The following is a 19,198-nucleotide window of genomic DNA, read 5'->3' on the forward strand; positions in this document are numbered from 1 at the left end:
GTTCCCTTTAACTTGTTTATGATTTTACTGTTTATTTATATTTATATGACTTCTATGGAAAGGGGGGAGGGGTGATTTGAATTTAGTTTTTTTATTATAATTTTTATTAAACTTTTTTTATTGTACCATTTTTTCAGACCCCCTAGGGTCGATCCTATCATATACTGCTATACTACAGTATGGCAATATGAATATGACAGTAATTGCGTTAACATGGTTCCAGTGTGGCTACTCAAGAGTTGGTGCTTTGGCCCAAAAATGAATTTTATTCAGCTTTATTTTCTTATGACATCCAGTGAAGGAGATGGGAGAGCGCTTGGACCCAGTCAACCTCCCCAGCCTCCTCACGGCCGCTTGGTTTGAAATCTCTGCCTCGGCACAGTGCACTTGGCTCTTTTGCACCGGGTGGCTCGCCTTGGCCAGATACAGCGGCATGCTGCACATACGTAAGGGTTGTGCACTTAATAAATTGAAATTAAAGTTGTTTTTGTGCCGAAACACCGACACTGAGGAGCAACACTGGCACCATGATAACGCAATTACTGTCACCTATAAGGTATTGTAATGGTTTATTTTAGGGTTTGGAGGTGATTGGTACAGTGGGAGCATATGGCAGACTCTCTTAACCGAACTAAGAAACATGAGGGGCCAACTTCACTTGGGGCCCCAGAAATAGCAAAATTTTCCGACGGCCGAGCCCCCACCTGTAAGGTGTAAGGAATAAATTGGGTTATCTCTTGTTTTAAAATCCCCCCTTAAAATTAACAGTATTTATCCAAAACATTTTCATTTCCCCCAAAATTGTACCTTTAACCCCTTCCCGAGAGTTGACGTAATAGTATTGCATGACGGGAGGTGCGTTCCCGCATTTTGCAGTATTATTACGTCAAGCTTCTGGCACTGGCTCCTGAACGGAGTCGGCACCAGAAGCTGTGTGTGTTGGCTGTATATTATAGCTGCTGACATCCGGCTCTAACACCCGCGATCAGAGAAATCTTGTAAATGGCATTGCAGATGAAACAAACCACGTGGCGCTTACCTGAGGGGGTCCGCTGATCCGATGGCATCTCTATATCCTGTATGGTGAGTGTGTGTTTGCATACTGTATGACTGTATATAAGTGTGTATATACTGTATGTGTGTGGTGTGTTTATATGAATGCTATATGAGTGAATACGCTGCATATATGCTGTATGACTGTATGTTAATATGGCTGCACGCTGTATGTGTTATATACTATATGGCGGCACGCTGTATTTAACATAAAATACACACAGCGTGCCGCCATATAATATATAATACATATAGTGTACCGCCATATAGTATATAATACACACAGCGTGCCGCCATATTGTATATAATACATACAGCGTGCCGCCATATAGTATATTATACATACAGCGTGCCGCCATATAGTATATAATACACACAGTGAGCCGCCATATAGTATATAATACACACAGTGTGCCGCCATATAGTATATAATGCATACAGCGTGCCGCCATATAGTATATAATGCATATAGCGTGCCGCCATATAGTACAAAATGCATAGTGTGCCGCTATATAGTATATAATGCATAGTGTGTCGCCATGTAATACAAAATATAAATACATAAATAAAAAAAGGATGTATGCTATGAGACCCAAAAGTAAAAAGTAAACAAATTTTATTTGTACCATAGTACACCACAACACAGAAATATTAAAAACATTTAAAAGTGTGGACTACACACAAATGTAAACCAACAGGGAGACCTGGCATATGATAAAGCCGGTCAACCTGACCAACACCAGCTCCCCCCAATGAGCAAAGCCTCTCCTGACCAGGTAAATGACAAAAAATTAAACAGGTGGAAATACTAGAATATGGTAGAAACCAAACAGAGGTTGAAATTGTGAAGCAGTAAATCAAAATAAGATCATGTAACTCTCTGTAAAGCACTATAATGGATCAGAAAGGTAGATACCTTTCCGATCCATTATAGTGCTTTACAGAGAGTAGATACCTTTCCGATCCATTATAGTGCTTTACAGAGAGTAGATACCTTTCTGATCCATTATAGTGCTTTACAGAGAGTTATGCACGAGGGTGCCCATAGAGAGGGCTATGAGTGCCACCTTTGGCACCCATGCCATAGGTTCGCCACCACTGGGCTAGGTTCACCCCTGAGTATTGTTATACTCGGGAGAGATTGCGTATGAAATTTTATGTAGCATTTTGGTATTTTATCCACTGAGAATTTGTACATTTTATGAAAAACGCATTCACTTAGCAAGATTTGAGAGGGGAAAATAATGCAATAGACAAATAACACATCCAAATAATGATACTTTAGAAAAGAGAGGGAAAGCGGATGTGCAAACAAGATAAATTTTATTATTTCATCAATATACAAAGATAAAAACATTTAAAAACCCAAAAAATGGGAAAAAGAACACAATGGTCTCTTCTCAGATAAATATTTCATATATGTACAACCAACAATGGATAACAAAGCTGCTAAATATAAAGGTGTAAAAATATGCACAAAATCACATGTAATAAGGTGCAAAGTGCCTAGGCTGAATACATACAAAGGTTCTTGGACTGTGTGCTGTGTGGTGTACAAGACAAGTCCCCTGAGGAAGCCCGCCAGACGGGCGATACGCGTGGGGCGTTTGTGGTCTCTCCTCTTCATGCTCTACATTAGGTAATATAATGTGATGTACTGCTTTATTGTATCTACTTGAATTGTGTATCTACACCACTAGCTGCTATTTTTTGCACGCAGCACTTTATCTATGTTTTGTTTTGTTTTTTTGATCTCATAATATGTAAACACCTTGCATTGAGACACTGTCTCTACTTGTCTTGTACACCACACAGCACACAGTCCAAGAACCTTTGTATGTATTCAGCCTAGGCACTTTGCACCTTATTACATGTGATTTTGTGCATATTTTTACACCTTTATATTTAGCAGCTTTGTTATCCATTGTTGGTTGTACATATATGAAATATTTCTCTGAGGAGAGACCATTGTGTTCTTTTTCCCATTTTTTGGGTTTTTAAATGTTTTTATCTTTGTATATTGATGAAATAATAAAATTTATCTTGTTTGCACATCCGCTTTCCCTCTCTTTTCTAAAGACACATTCACTTAGCCAATTTAATTTCAAAATTGCATCCGATTTTGTTTTAAACCCTGTAAAACAATTAAAGGGTTAACAGACTTCATAAAAGTTGTTTTATGTACGTTAAGGGGTTTAGTTTCTATTATGGGGTAATTTATGGGGTTTCACTTTTATTTAGGCCTCTCAAAGTGACTTGAAACCTGAGCAGGTCCCTCAATAGCAGGATTTTGTGTTTTTTATAAAAATGTGAAAATTGCACCTAATGTTCAAAGGCCCAAAACATCCTACAAAAATGAGAGGATGCATAAAAAACTATTTCCACATAAAGTAGACATTCCTTTAAATGTTAGTTATTAAGTGTTTTTGCTGTTATGACTGTGTGCAAAAAGAACATTTTGAATTTGGTAAATTGCGAATCTTTCCAAATTTTCACCAAATATCTGATTTTCTCATAAATAAATGCAAAACATACCACCAAAATGTTTCAACTAACATGAAGTACAAAGTGTAACGAGAAAACAACTTCAAAATCACTTGGATATGTTAAAGTCTTCAAAAGTTATAACCACTTATAGTGACACAGGGCAGATTTGAGAAAAATAGGCCGTGTCAGGAAGGTGAAAAGTGGCTTCGGGGTTAAAGAAAAAAACACAAATGTTTTCCCTGTGATCTGCAATATCATAAATGCCAAAAATCGCTGTGGCTGTGAACTGTGACAATATAGACGGAGCATGATCTCCTGCAGGCCAGTCATGTGCCCCTGCCGCCCGCAGTGTGTGACTGTCAGGCTCCTCTATGTGCGCTGCTCTGGTACGTTCCCGGGCCTCGTCACCTGCACAGGACATGACACCGGGGCCCTATCACAGGCTGGCGCTCCGGGGGGCGGGGGCAGCGCGGGCCGCTGTGGTGACAGGCGGCTATGTATGTAGTGGTGACAGCGGGAGTATCCTGCACTGCACCGGCGACATGGAGAGGAGCAGCACGGCCGGGATACAGCCCGGGGACAGCGTATTCTACTACTTCGCCTACGGCAGTAACCTGCTGAGGGAGCGGATCCTGCTGGACAACCCGTCCGCCTTATTCCACTCCATAGCCCTGCTGAAGGTGCGGTACCGCGCTGTGTATATGTAGCAACGGAAGTGGGCGTTCTGCTGTGTCATGTGTATACCGCCTGACTATAATATAGTCCCGTAATGCTGTATAATGAAGCATACATTGTCTTAGAGGTTATGAAGTATGTGCTGCCTATAGTTATGTATGGTGTAAGACGTGTATAATGCTGTGTAGTATACTATATGTTGTGCATGGTATGGTATATACCAAGTATAGTACTACAGTATGGTATGGTATATGCCATGTATACTGCAGTATGGAGTGGTATATGCCATGTATACTGCAGTATGGAGTGGTATATGCCATGTATATTGCAGTATGGTGTGGTATATACCACGTATGCTGCAGCATGGTGTGGTATATGCCACGTATACTCCAGCATGGTGTGGTATATGCCACGTATACTGCAGCATTGTGTGGTATATGCCACGTATACTGCAGTATGGAGTGGTATATGCCATGTATACTGCAGTATGGAGTGGTATATGCCATGTATACTGCAGTATGGAGTGGTATATGCCATGTATACTGCAATATGGTGTGGTATATGCCATGTATACTGCAGTATGGAGTGGTATATGCCATGTATACTGCAGTATGGTATATGCCATGTATACTGCAGTATGGTGTGGTATATGCCACGTATACTGCAGCATTGTGTGGTATATGCCACGTATATCGCAGCATTGTGTGGTATATGCCACGTATACTGCAGTATGGAGTGGTATATACCATGTATACTGCAGTATGGTGTGGTATATACCATGTATACTGCAATATGGTGTGGTATATGCCACGTATACTGCAGCATTGTGTGATATATGCCACGTTTACTGCAGTATGGAGTGGTATATGCCACGTATACTGCAGTATGGAGTGGTATATGCCACGTATACTGCAGTATGGAGTGGTATATGCCACGTATACTGCAGTATGGAGTGGTATATGCCACGTATACTGCAGTATGGAGTGGTATATGCCACGTATGCTGCAGCATGGTGTGGTATATGCCACGTATGCTGCAGCATGGTGTGGTATATGCCACGTATACTGCAGCATGGTGTGGTATATGCCACGTATACTGCAGCATGGTGTGGTGTATGCCACGTATACTGCAGCAGGGTGTGGTGTATGCCACGTATACTGCATTATGGTGTGGTATATACCATAATATAACATACCGTGATGTATATACTGCAGTATGGTGTGGTATATGCCACGTATACTGAAGTTTGATGTGGTATATGCCACGTATACTGCAGTATGGTGTGGTATATACCACGTATACTGCAGCATGGTATGGTATACACTCACCGGCCACTTTATTAGGTACACCTGTCCAACTGCTCGTTAACACTTAATTTCTAATCAGCCAATCACATGGCGGCAACTCAGTGCATTTAGGCATGTAGACTTGGTCAAGACAATCTCCTCCAGTTCAAACTGAGCATCAGTATGGGGAAGAAAGGTGATTTGAGTGCCTTTGAACGTGGCATGGTTGTTGGTGCCAGAAGGGCTGGTCTGAGTATTTCAGAAACTGGGGTTACAAAAATAAAGTATACGGTTTCGACTTACATACAAACTCAACTTAAGAACAAACCTACAGAACCTATCTTGTATGTAACCCGGGGACTGCCTGTACCACCATTAGCATAGATAATAGTAGCAACAAAGTAACAAGATGCAATAAAAGTAAATGCCAGTGCTGCAAAGTCATTAAGCATGATACTGACAACTTTCATTCGAATTGTACCAAAGAAAAATTCATCATAAAAACAAATATGACTTGCCAATCTCGTTATGTCATCTATTTGATTGAGTGCCAATGCGGTATACAATATATTGGAAGAACGACGCAACCCCTCCATTGCCGTTTAAATCAACACAGATTCAATAATTTTCACGGCAACCAAAAACATAGTCTATCCAGACATATGAAAATGAAACATAAAAGTAATTCTAAATATAGCATTATCCCAATAGACCACATCAGAGAGGAAACGTCCAACAGATTTGAAATATTGAAACGTAAAGAAATTTTCTGGATGTTCAAATTAAAAACGTTGAAGCCTACGGGTTAAAACAAAATCACCAAAACCATTTTAGTATAATAACATTACCCTTGTTCAGAACGAACCGATTAGACAAATAACCCTACATCAGTATATATCGCTTAGTATTCTTGCATGAACACGAACAACTTCATTCCATTAGTAAGGTGCCTTCATAGCATATGATATAATTACAGGCTTCCGTAGATGTAGTTCAAAATAGTGCCAACCAAGATTCATATTTGTAGTTTTTCCACCCTTATACCGGCAAGAAGAGCGGAAAAGTACCGCGTCCCATATGGCCAATAAGTAGGTTGTTTTTAACAAGAGTCGCATAGCCTATTGGCATAAAAATAAGAGTCTTTTAAATATTTCCTCCACTGTTATGTTATGTTTAGTAGTCTTTGTTAGAATTTATAGGCTTCTTTATCGATGTCATCTGTATTCTATTAATCATCCTGCACGGGACTCCCCGCCCGGGGGCCGTGAACGCGCCAAATCATGTCTATTATATAGATCATACTTACTCATGTCATGTAACACAACTGATGAAGTATCCGAAACGCTTCTTGTCCTGATATATTAATTGTTTTTATGTACATATTTTAATTTTAATATTAAAGTTTTCTCGGAATGCATTGCGCCGGGTCCTTCATTGGATCCACGGGATAGTCAACTGGTTCTCTAGAAATAGAGACTACTTTGTTGCAGCTATCTCATGCACATATTTGTCAACTATTTAGCATATGTTTAGTTATGAAGATTCTTTACAGTTTTGCTATTGTTCCTGCTCCTGGTGGTGGTTCTTCTAGTATATAGTTAAATAGGTGGTATCCTTGAAAAACGACTTATGTCCATTAAGTTCAATTAAGGAAGGAAAAGGAAGGGGTAGGATGAGAAAGAAATGTAAGGGAAATAATTATATATTACAACATATCCATTAATGTAATTTCTATTTAAAAAGGCATCCAGACCCTTCTTAAAGCTCTTTGCTGTCCCTAATGTGAACAGCCCCTGAGACAGGCTATTCCACAGATCGACAGTTCTTACAATAAAGAAGCATTGTCTTCTCTGGAGATTAAACCTTGTTTTCTCATGATCCAGACAGTGTTCCCCTGTCTTTTCATGTATTTTAACTTGGAACAACTTTCCACCATATTTTTTATATGGCCCATTTGATTCACATTGGACCTCATTTGCCAAGTGGATGCCCAAAAACTCAGTGGGCGACATGTATCATATATTTTTTTTCTTTGGTGTACAATTTAGACATTTGGAAGGTCTTTGCACCTTATGTATCTTTTTTCTTGTGATACATGTTCAGTTTTTCCTGTCGTGGCAGAGGCGCAAATTTTGGCTTCTTTTTGAGACTTTTTGTTGCAAATGTCTCAAATCCACATGGACACAGGCCACGTGAGGGGGTTATATGCAGGAGTGGACACAAGCCATGTGTGGGGGTTTATGAAGGAGTAGACAATACTGTAAATTTTGGATTTGAGGCCGTGTACTGGATTTTTTATCACTGTAGTGACACCCCAGGGAGATGACGACATACAAGGCTGTGGTCACACCTGCTGTGAAGGGAGAGGTCACACGTTGTGTTGTGTTTTATTCGCATTTTCATTGCATTTTGAAATACAGCTGAGGAGAGGTTATTTGCCTAATTACATTACTGTTAACTTTTGCGTTTACAAAACGCACCTGCATTAATGCGTTGTTAATTACAGTAAATTACAGTAGTGTACAGTATATGTACAGTAAATTATAGTAATGTAATTAGGCAAATCACCCCTCCTCAGCTGTTGTAATGCGTTTTTGAATTCAACCAAAACGCCATGTGTGATCTCACCCTCAGAAGTAATAAATTATAAACAATAAATTAAAATATATATATAATAATAAATTAAAAAATAAAATGTAAATGAAAAAATGTTTGAATTAAAAAAAAAAGCAGGTTAATGTGCAAAATTTTAAAAATTTAAAGCATGTGAAATAATTCCATGTTAAAACGGGGTCCATGAAAAAATACTCCCTTTGCACCTGCCCTGCACCATTTGCAGTTTTGTGTCTTAAAACGTTGCAAAAATAAGCAAAATAAAAGTGATACATAAGTGAAAAGTCGCACAGAACATCTGGAAAAAAAGACACATAAGGCACTGCACTAGGTGCAGACAAAGGCGTACTTGAAAATCAACAGCAAAAGTTGCAGTGTAAAGTCACAAAAATTAGACAATTTAGCTAGCAGAAATAAAGATACATGTTCCCCAGCTTGTCCAAGTCACCCTGCGGCCTTTGAACATCCTCCATAGACTGTATTACACTACACATCTTAGTGTCATCTTCAAAAGTAGACACAGTGCTATTGGTTATGACCTCTATATCACAGATCCTGGGGTACACCAATTATAACTGGTGACCATTCTGAGTAGGAATCGTTGACCACAACTCTCTGGATTCATACACTTGCAAATTATTCTTGTCAAACCAATAGACCTTATTTTACCCATCAGGTGTCTGTGGGGAGAGTGTTGAATGTCTTTGCAAATTTCAAGAACACAATCTGGCACATTTACATAGAAAGTATGAAAATGCACTAAAAGTGCTATTTCCGTGTGTATTGTTGCGTGCAGCGTTTCATTAAGATCGTGAATAACATATCTGTCGCTTCCCTGCCCTGGCCCGACAGAATTCATCTTGAAACACAATTTGCAAGTTAAATACGGTGCTCAGTCCATATCAGTCGGATTGACTGGCAGCATGCCCCTAATTTGTATTGCATGGAGGCCACCGCAGCTGCGTCACAAAAGGGTACGTGTGACAACAATAGCGGCGCAGACACTTCTTAAATACATCTGAAAGCTGATTTAGCCTTGAAGAACGTGCATAGTCCGACAAAAGTACGGGGCGAATCCCTTAGTAAATGTGCCCCGTTATCAACAGCAGCTCCTCCGTCCAGGCGTCTTCACACCTCTTCATAGAAGCAGATCAGGTTAGTCTGACAACTTCTATCCTTATACTGCGGTATATAGTCTTTTACTAACCCTTCCAATATTTTCCCCTCAATGGAAGTTAAACTTTGAGGCTTCTCTAAAAATGCCATTGACCTTGCACTCTGTATCTAAGATGGTGGCTGATAACTGGCTCCAAAAGCATTGTTTATTAAATTATTTTTTATTCTGTTCCCCCATAAAAATGGCTGGACCATCATTCACCCTTGAATACCTCTTGTGTCACACCATCACCCTCTGTAAGCTGTTGTGAGCAGGGCCCTCCCTCCTATTGTTTCCACATGACTGTGTTTTTTCTCTTTCCTGAGCCCCATTACATGACTGCTGGCAGGAATCTTGGAAACAATGGTCAATATCTTCACAAATAATATCAGATATGGCTTTTCATTTTAGTAAGAATTTATTTGTTGAAACCACAATACCACTTTATGATAACCATGAAGTTTCCTTTATAAACTTCAAGTACACATGGAATTACATACATAGAATTGAAAGAGAAAATCTTGAGCAAAGAAGACATAAAACCACACTATTTGACAACTAAATAATCCTATTCAACTGTGTGTGACCCTAAGTATTGCTCAATACACAAGCGAACAATATGCCGATGAGTCAGCAGTATAGTTGCTCATTCTGAGTTGTGACATGTACTGCTCTGATAGACTGTCCCAAATATTATTAATCCAATAAAAAGTTTGAAGAAAAACCGGAGCACTTGTTGGGTAAAATCCAAAAACTTCCCTGCCATTGCAACCTACACCTACACCTACACCTACACCTACACCTACACCTATTATGCACAGGCTATGTGCGCTTTTTTAATGGAAACCAAATAAAGAAAGTTTTTGGATTTTACCCAACAAGTGCTCCGGTTTTTCTTCAAACTTTTTATTGGATTTACTTCACTTGCCAGAGACCGTTGTAGCACGGGATTGAAGGGGATTCCAAAACACAGACCAGCCAAAGGAAAAAGTGAGTGCACCCTCGTTTTTCTTTTTTCTTTTGTATATGCAAATATTATTAAGTTCTAAATTTAAAACTTGGGGTGAATGAATGTCTACAGAGCGAGGAACTTCAACATTTTCTGAATTCTGTAGGTTGCCATGTTGTCTGAAGGGCCATCATTCAAAATTGTGTCCATTTTGTAGTAAGAAATTTTATGCCAAGGACAGTGGTATGTCAAGCTTTCTGATAGCACTACTACATTGACATCCTGTAATATCACCAGTAAAATGTTCAATCCACTAGGCCAGTGGTGGCGAACCTATGGCACAGGCGCCAGAGGTGACACTCAGAGCCCTTTCTGTGGGCACTCAAGCCATCACCCCAGGACAGAGTTCACCAAACAGGACCAAATCCATCAAATCTTCCTGCAGTCCCAGGCAACTTGGAGAGAAGCTATAATGAAAGTCTCAATTTGCCCTCCTTCTTTCAACTGTATTGATGGCCACATGTGGCCAATACAATTGAAAGAAGTGGAAGAACAGGTAGCAATAAATTACTGCTTAAAATTCCACCTTGGCACTTAATGGTAAATAAGTAGATTTTGGTTGTAGTTCGGGCACTCTGTCTCTAAAAGGTTCGCCATCACTGAACTAGGCCACCAGGGATGTTATTTATTTCATTTTATCCTTAGTGGTCATCATTGATCACCTGAGATATTCCCATTTTAACCTCTTATTTTCTTACACATGTTTTTTGGAATGTTATATTTTTACTGGCTCTATTTTGGGGTAGATGTATTACCAAAAAATTGCAATTCTTATCTCTCTGTCTCATTCCATTTATTGTATTGTTTAGGTCATTATGATTGCAATGGTAACATGTGCATAAGTTTTGTTTTCTTGTCACTGACAAGATGAAAAAAATAGTTTTTCCTTTACATCCTCAGTTAAAAGGAGTCTACCACCTCCTCCAAGCGTTATAATCTGCTGGCAGTATGATGGAGAGAAATGATTACTCATTCCTGAGATAAAGTATTCCTAGTTTAATCTGTATGCTAATAAAGCAGTTTGAACCCAGGTCCCATCCCACTTCTCCCAGGGTAATCCCTATACTTCTCACAAGACAAATCTGCTTATCTACCAGAGAAAATAATAATCCTTGTGGAGGTGGTACTCTAACTTTAACACCTTAACGACGTTTAATATACCTGTAAGTCATGTGTCTGTTAAGGATGTATGAAGCAGAATCATGGGCTTGACTCATTCCATGCATAGAGAACAATGGCGGATCTTCATATAGGTGGTTTGGGCGGGCACTATATGAAGATCTTCAGGTTACAAAAAGAATACTACTTCTCACCAAGGCCTAGTCTTCTCCTCTTCCGGTCCACGCGCATACTCTATGAAGTTGCAGGGTCACAGCCGCCCAAAGGGGCTCAATGTGGACATTTCCAAAAAGGGAGGAGCCCTGCTAAGAACATTTCATTAAAGGGGGGCACTGCTGTGGCCATTTCATTAAAGGGAGACCTTCTGTTGTGGCCATTTCATTGAAGGGGTCTCTGCTGTCGACATATTATTTATGGGGGGGGGACTCTACTTTGGACATTTCATTAAAGGGGGACACTGCTGTGGTAATTTCATTAGAGGGAGAACTTCTGTTGTGGCCATTTCATTGAAGGGGTCTCTGCTGCCGACATATTATTTATGGGGAGAGGACTCTGCTGTGGACATTTCATTAATAGTGCTCTGCCGTGGACATTTTTGTAAAGAGGGCTCTGCTGTGGACATTTCATTAAAGGGGGGCACTGCTGTGGTGTTTTTATTAAAGGGAGGTCTCATGTTGTTGGGGGGGGGGTCCTTGTTGTGTGAACAGCTTAGGGCCCATAGAACACTTAATCCACCACTGCATCAGTCATGCAGTCATGATAAGCTGACATGCCATTCTCATTCCCGTTTGACAAAACAAAATACTACGCCAGAAGCCCTGTGATAATCGCAAATGCTAGTGTATTGCTAACATTCGCAATTATTTTCCCCTTCATGTGAAGGGCAGAGCGGCCGGTGGGGGAGTAGTCTGGCACTCACTGCTCTGTCGGCGCAATCACATGTGAAAAGTCACTGGCTGTGACATCTTCCCAGTACATGCCATGGAATACAAAATATTTCCACTACAAAGTACATTTTGTGACGCACAAAACAAATACTCAAATAGCTCTCTACATGAAAAAGAAAGGTTAGAGATTTTTAAATGTAGGAGGTAAAAACTGGAACACTGCAAAAGTTCATGAGTAGCAAGGGGTTAAAGTAGTCGATAATAACTGGAACAATGACAATGGCTTGGACATCTCATATCAAGGGCATTGCAGGTCACAGCTCCCAAAGTGGTGAGAGAAGGGGTTAAAGAAAATCTACCATCAAAATCCATCATGGTAAACCAGGAACAATTACTCATACATCCAAGCACTGTGCCTGTGGTAATATTATATTTGTTTTCCTTCCTTCTAAAATGAACATGTAAAATTATGCTAATGAGCCTGTGGGGCTATCCTAGTCCCTCTGTGATCTGGCTTTACATGTTGTTACAATGTCTTACCATTACCCTGCTTCCCCAGCACTTGTGCAGTGAGCAGGAGGAAGTGCAAGGAAAATGAGACAATGTAACAATCTGTAAATCCAGATCAGAGTATTTGGGGTAGTCCCTTAGGCTCATTAGCATCATTTTAAAAGTTTATTTTAGAAGAAAGGATAACAAATATATAAATATTGCCGTAGTCATAGTGTCTGGATCTATGAGTAAGTGTCCATCACTGTACAGTAGAGATGGGTGAATCGATTCTAACGATTCTAAAATCATTTAGAATTTCAGGAAAACTTTCATTCGTCACAAATCCGAAGATCATGGGAACAAATGTAAACATTTTTTTCCCCTTTATTAGCAAAATGGCCGCAAGCACATTGTGTTACATGGGACAGAGAACTCTGGGAAGAAGAAAGGAACATGGCGGTACTGTTCCCCACTGTATATGGGTAATGTTCCTCACTGTATGGTGGTAGTGTTTCTCACTGAATGGGGGTAGTGGTCCTCAATGTATGGGGGTAGTGTTCCTCACTGTATGGGGGGTAGTATTCCTCACTGTATGGCAGTAGTGTCCCTCACCATATTGCTGTATTCTTCACTGTATGGTGGTAGTGTTCCTCACTGTCTGGGGGGTGTTTCCCTCACTGTATGGCGGTAGTGTCCCCCACTGTATGGCAGTAATATGGTGGTAGTGTTCTCACTGTATGGCTGTATTCTTCACTGTATGGCAGTATTGTTCCTCACTGTATGGCGGTAGTGTCCCTCACTGTATAATCGTAGTGTCCCTCATTGTATGGTGGTAGTGTTCCTCACTGTATAATGGAAGTGTTCCTCACTGTTTGGCGGTAGTGCTCCTCACTGTATGGCGGTAGTGTTCCTCACTGTATGGAGGTAGTGTTCCTCACTGTATGACTGTATTCCACACTGTGTGGTGGTAGTCCCATACTATATGGCGGTAGTGTCCCTCACTGTATGGCAGTAGTGTCCCTCACTGTATGGCCATAGTGTCCCTCATTGTATGGCAGTACTGTTCCTCACAATATGGATGTAGTGTTCCTCACTGTATGGTAGTGTACCTCACTGTATGGGGGTAGAGTTCCTCACTGTAAGGCGGTAGAGTCCCTCACTGTATAGCGGTAGTGTTCTTCAATGTATGGCGGTAGTGTTCCTCACTGTATGGCGGTATTGTTCCTCACTGTATGGCGGTAGTGTTCCTCACTGTATGGTAGTAGTGTTCCTGAATGTATGGGGGTAGTGTCCCTCACTGTATGGTGGTAGTGTTTCTCACTGAATGGGGGTAGTGTTCCTCACTGTATGGGGGTAGTATTCCTCACTGTATGGCAGTAGTGTCCCTCACCATATTGCTGTATTCTTCACTGTATGGCGGTAGTGTTCCTCACTGTCTGGGGGGTGTTTCCCTCACTGTATGGCGGTAGTATCCCCCACTGTATGGCAGTAGTATGGTGGTAGTGTTCTCACTGTATGGCTGTATTCTTCACTGTATGGCGGTAGTGTTCCTCACTGTATGGCGGTAGTGTCCCTCACTGTATAATCGTAGTGTCCCTCATTGTATACCGGTAGTGTTCCTCAATGTATGGCGGTAGTGTTCCTCACTGTATGGCGGTATTGTTCCTCACTGTATGGCGGTAGTGTTCCTCACTGTATGGTAGTAGTGTTCCTGAATGTATGGGGTAGTGTCCCTCACTGTATGGGGGTAGTGTTCCTCACTGTATGGGGGTAGTGTTCCTCACTGGATGGAGGTAGTGTTCCTCACTGTATGGTGTTAGTGTTCCACACTGTATGGCAGTAGCGTTCCTCACTGTATGGTGGTAGTGTCCCTCACTGTATGGGCGTAGTGTCCCTCACTGTGTGGTGGTAGTGTTCCTCACTGTAAGGCGGCAGTGTGCCTCACTGTAGGGCGGTAGGGATACCAAATTTGTATAGCTTTTATAAAGTTTTCATACATTTACAAAAATTAAAAAAAAGATTGGGCACTTTCGGGTGCAGCGATATCTAATGTGTTAATGATTTTTACTGTTTATTTATTTTTGTATCAGTTCTAGGGAAAGGGGGGTGATTTGAATGTTTAGGTTTTTTTTAATTAAATTAAATTTTTTAAACTTTTTGTATTTTTATTATTTTTGCAGACTGCCCGAGCTACGTTATCCTTAGGCTGTCTGATCGATCCTATCATATACTGCCATACTACACAACGGCAGTATATGGGGATTTCCCTCCTCATTCATTACAATGTGGTGATCGTACATATGCAGCAAGACTTACCCTCTCAATGCACCTGCACCCGGCATGTGACGTACCATTACGTCAAATGCCGTGATTAGATTTGATTCGGTTCGAACTGAATTCTCCCTGATAATTCGGCAAAACGGGTCGAATCGAATTTACAGAAATTCGCCCATCTTTACTGAAGCAGGGGTAGGGGAGACAGTGTAACAGCCTGCAAAACCAGATCACAGAAGGGCTATGGTAATCCCTCATTCTCATATACAGTATTTTTTGGACTATAAGGCGCACCGGAGTCAATAAATGCCTGCTAAAATGTATAGGTTCATATATAAGGCGCACTGGACTATAAGGCGCACCTGATTATAAGGATGAGTGACCAGCAGGTGGCAGACCTGTGCACAGTTCCAAGGCAGCTGTTGTCTCTAAGTACGGTTCATATATAAGGCGCACAGAATATATAATATTTTTGATTTCTGAGAAAATCAAAGGATTTTTTGTGCGCCTTTTAGTCCGAAAAATACGGTAAGTCTTAATTATCCTCTCGCTTATTCTAGTGTTTTATTAATTCCTGACTTTTACAGTTTAAGTATTCCACCAATATTTAAGCCCCTAAAGATTTTTCATGTGATGTCCAAACAACAAGGATAAAAAGTTGAGCCTTCATGACTGTAAACAATTAAGTCATTATCATCATTTAACAATACTTCTCACAGTTACATTTCATGAAAACGTCTTCATTATGTATTCATCATGTTTGGAATCCCAGCAGTAAGTCACACTGTAGACAGGCACTTCAGTTATTAAGCAGATGTCGTTCTTTACATAGTGCGGTCCCTTGAGGTTATAGAAATGGCAGCAGGATACATAATATGTGAACATCAGCATCTTATTCTTGCATATGCGACAGAATTGAAAATCTCTCTTGCATACCAGTTTTTAGACTAAGAAGCCATTCTCTGGTTGACTTTCACCAAGCAGGGCCACATTTCTAAAAGGTCATTGCATAATGAAGGTCTTAACATATCCGCTATATATTGTACAGAATAAACACTGTTCCATTGAACATTTAAGACAGACGTCCATTTAGTATTGTGCTGTTTGGAATTGCTGAACACATATAGTGTATTCTTTTGAATGTATTTTATACAGTATTGTAGATGTAGGAAGTGAGGAGGTTGTGGCCTCTTTAAGGTTCAAATGTGTAAGGGAGCAAAATTTTTTTGGTCATGTAAAGAACAGCATTTTTAAAAGATTTTTTTCTAATTATATATATATATATATATATATATATATATATATATATATATGGTTTTTTTTTTTCAAATATGCCAGCCTCCAATCCACTTGCACTGCCAGCCCCTGCCCCCCGGTATCTAGCCTGCCAGCCCCTGCCCCCCAGTATATAGCCTGTCAGCTCCTGCCCCCCTGGTAAATATCCTGCCATCTCCCATCCCTCCAATATATAGCCAGCCCCTCCCCCCCCGTATATAGCCTGCCAGCCCCTGTAGTATATAGCCTTCCAGCCCCTGCAGTATATAGCCTTCCAGCCCCTGGTGTATGTAGCTAACCCATTCTCTGCAGTATATAGCCTGCCAGCCCCTGCAGTATGTAGCCAACCCACCCCCCCAGTATATAGCCTGCCAGCCCCTACAGTATAAAGTCAGCCCTTCCCCCCAGTATAAAGCTGGCCAGCCCCTGCCCCGAGTGTGCCAAGCATTTAATTAAAAAATTTCACACTGTGCTCACCTTTCCGATGCCCCCCATAGGTCCTATTCTTGATTCAGATGCTCTGGTGCCTCTTCGGGTCGCTTGCCGACGTCATTGTTTGTGCGCCGCCACATTGCGCGGGGACCCGAAGTGGAGCTGGAGGATCCGAAGAGGACTCGATGCATCTAAAGCAAGAAGAGGACCTGTGGGGGTGTCAGAAAGGTGAGCACAGTATACATTTTTTTATAGACTTAAGTATATGCCAAGTTAGTTTTTTTCAGCACAATTTTGGACTGGAAAAACTTGACTTATACTCGACCATATACAGTACCTAGAGATGGGTCCAATGAGGCACATCTTTCTAGTACGCCTGTGCAGTACATTAATGAATCTAGAGCAGGCGGCCTTATCATGCGCAGTGAAGTTGTGGTGTAGTACACTGGCTTTACTGTGGAACTGCGGAAGAGCAGCATGTATCTGAGAAAGGTAATTCTAAAGGTTTTTATTTTATTTGTGGCACATAGGGACTTGATGAAGTGCAATTTGGGACACTAAGTACCACATAAGTACCTGTGGTTGGTTTAGTATCCAAAACTTCTCTGACAGGTTCTCTTTAAATCTATCTGAATGGGAAGCATGGACAGTTAATTGTTCATGCAGTTGACTCACATTTACAGCTAAAAATAACTTGCTCAATGCAGGTGATACAATTTCTGAGACCTCATTGGGGTCCCATTTACCCCAAGACAGAATAGAGAAGCTGCTTGTGCATGTGTGGCCATTACACTCATATAGGATTCCTGAAGATAAGTACAGCGATCAGCTGCCTCCAACAGTTGCAGAGAGAAAAATCAAAGCCAAAATGTACAATGCAAACAGTCACTATAGTATTTTGGGTTATGGAATGGAACCCTATTTTTTGTGAACGGAACAGATCACAGCAGCTGGACCTCCACCGATCAGCAAGATATCCCATATCTTGTGAGTGGTTTGTATAGGGATGGCAGATTTCAGATACCCTATTACATTACCAGCAGCTGAAAATTGCACCTCTGTTTCTAAAGAGCCCAGTATGCCTGAGCACTACATACACATCCTATTCATATCATTAGGAACTTTACTTCAATTAGAGCTTCATTACTCTTCTGTGGGTCTGCTGGGCTGCAAAGAAATCAAACACTCACTGTTTTTACATATTGAACATACTGTAACTGATTATTAACGGAAATCTACCACCAGGATCAAGGTTTGTAAACCAAGCACACTTACATGCAGGCGTGTGCCCCCTCTGGCAAGATCCGTCTTCCTTTGAGCCCGATGTGCTCCGGGCTTCATTGACAGCTATGGAACCCAGAGCCCCTCAAGCTCATTTGCATAATTTGCAAGTCTATTTTGGAAAAAAAGACAGCATAAGAAGCTTAAAGAAGAGTAGATTCTTCCAGAGGGAGCACACACTAAAATGTAAATGTAATTGTTTACAATCATAGATCCTAGTGATACATGTCCTTTAAAGGGAACCTGTCACCAGGAGACCCATTTTTAGCATTCACCCAGTCCCCACAGAGCATAGGACATACACTGCCAAAGAGTTTTTGTGTAAAAAATAGGTTTTACAGAAAAAAAGATATGTTATATTGTACCTTTCATTAGCATCTGCTGTGTGACTAGGCAGTTGCCCACTGGGAGGGGCTGGAAAGGAACAGCTACTCCATGTGACCTTTTCAAATATATGAAAACACCCATCACTTGGCTTAGCGATGCCCCCTGCTCCTCTACAGCCAATCCCGAGTGTGGGGGGTTATTCATTTATTTGAGGTCACATGTTTCCGAAAGGTGGGGGGGAAACTGCTCCTTTCCAGCCCCTCCCCTTGGGCAACTGCCTAGTCACACAGCAGATGCTAATGAAAGGTAAAATATAATACATCTTTTTTTCTGTAAAACCTATTTTTTTTTTATACAAAAACACTTTGGCAGCGTATGTACTATGCTCTGTGGGAACTGGGGGAGTGCTAAAAATGGGTCTCGTGGTGACAGGTTCCCTTTAACCCCTTACCGAGGTGCCCCATACTGAGCCCTCTCCATACCCGGTAAGTCTTTTCTGCATATTGAAGCAAAGACTTACCGGTAACACCGATCGTGGTGATAGCAACGATTGCGGGTGTTTTCCCGCCGATCATCAGAGGCAATGCTGCTGTGGCTTCAAAAAGATGGCAGCGCAAATTTGGTATCCCCATAATTGCAATAACCCAAAGAATAAAGTAGACATTTCATATAAGACGCACAGTGAAAGCTGTAAAATCCATGCCCACAAGAAAATGGCTTAAATGCATTTTTTCACCATTTTCATTGCATTTGGAATTTTTTTTTCCGTGATGAAATATTAAATACCGTCACTATGAAGTGCAATTTGTTACATAGAAAATAAGCCATCAGA

General features: G+C 40.9%; 1 long non-coding RNA gene across 1 annotated transcript in view; it reads left to right on the forward strand.

Annotated features, from left to right (window-relative positions):
* The first annotated feature begins 3,856 nt into the window (after positions 1-3,856).
* LOC140133420 (uncharacterized) overlaps positions 3,857-19,198 on the forward strand; it is a 52,621-nt gene continuing 37,279 nt past the window's right edge. Inside the window, exon 1 of the long non-coding RNA XR_011855888.1 lies at positions 3,857-4,220. This is a non-coding gene — a long non-coding RNA (uncharacterized lncRNA). The remainder of the gene's footprint in view (positions 4,221-19,198) is intronic.

Source organism: Engystomops pustulosus, chromosome 5 (genome assembly GCF_040894005.1).
Source record: "Engystomops pustulosus chromosome 5, aEngPut4.maternal, whole genome shotgun sequence".
Taxonomy (NCBI): Eukaryota; Metazoa; Chordata; class Amphibia; order Anura; family Leptodactylidae; genus Engystomops; species Engystomops pustulosus.